We start from the raw sequence: 1,212 nt of genomic DNA, 5'->3' as shown, positions 1-1,212 counted from the left end.
AAAAAAAGTTAGCCAGGTGTGGTGGCATGTGCCTGTAATTCCAGCTACTCAGGAGGCTGAGACAGGAGAATTGCTTGAACCTGGGAGGCCGAGTTTGCAGTGAGCAGAGATTATGCCACTGTGCTCCAGCCTGGGTGACGGAGCAAGACTCTGTCTCAAAAAATAAGAACAAGAAGAAGAATAAATTATATATATGAAACCTCAATCTAATCAAGCCTCTACCTCTAATTATCGATTTGTAGGAAATACCAGGGACAGAAGAACAAGTTAACGCCATAAGAAAGCAATTAGCCAAGTCTGGTTATAGGACATTCTACAAGCCACATGACCTGGTTTCTCCAAACATCAAGGTCATGGAGAAAAAAACAGAGGTAGGCTGACAGATTAAAAGAGACTTACTAAACGCAGCACGGATTGGATCGTGGAATGGAAAAAGGACACTGTTGGAAAAACTGATGAAATCTGAATCAATTCTGAAGTTTAGTTAACAACCATGTTCCAGTGTTAATTTCTGAGTTCTGACAGATGTACTATGGTTGTGTAAGATTTTAACATTAGAGAAAACTGGATGAAAGGTATACAAGAACACTCTGTACTAGCTTTTCTGTAATCTAAAATTATTCCAAAACAAAAGTTTATTTAAAAGAGAAAGAGACGGATTTCAAAAGTGTAACAGCCAAATGCAACGGGTGGTTCTTGGTTGAATCCTGGTTTGAACAAATCAGTTGCGAAAATATCTTTAAGACCGTCAGGGAAGTTCGAACATGGACTGGATATTGTCTGACAGCAAGGCATCATTGTTTATTTTATTAGGTGTGATAACAGCATGGTGGTTACGGGTTTTTAAAATGTCTATCTGGTAAACACACGTATTCAGTGATGAAATGATGTGATATCTGAAATTTGCTTTAAAATACTCCAGAGGAGGCCGGGCGTATTGGCTTACGCCTGTAATCCCAGCACTTTGGAAGGCCGAGGTGGGCAGATCGCCTGAGTCGGAGTTCGAGACCAGCCTCGCCAACATGGTGAAACCTCAACTCTACAAAAAATAACGAAAATTACCCAGGTGTGGTGTCAGGCGCCTGTAGTCCCAGCTTCTTGGGAGGTTGAGGCAGGAGAATCGCTTGAACCTGGGAGGCAGAGATTGCAGTGAGCCAGTGTCGTGCCACTGCACTCCAGCCTGGGTGAGAGAGCAAGACTCCATCTCAAAAA

Source organism: Cebus imitator, unplaced genomic scaffold (genome assembly GCF_001604975.1).
Source record: "Cebus imitator isolate Cc_AM_T3 unplaced genomic scaffold, Cebus_imitator-1.0 Scaffold82, whole genome shotgun sequence".
Classification (NCBI taxonomy): Eukaryota; Metazoa; Chordata; class Mammalia; order Primates; family Cebidae; genus Cebus; species Cebus imitator.
This window is presented reverse-complemented; position numbering follows the sequence as displayed.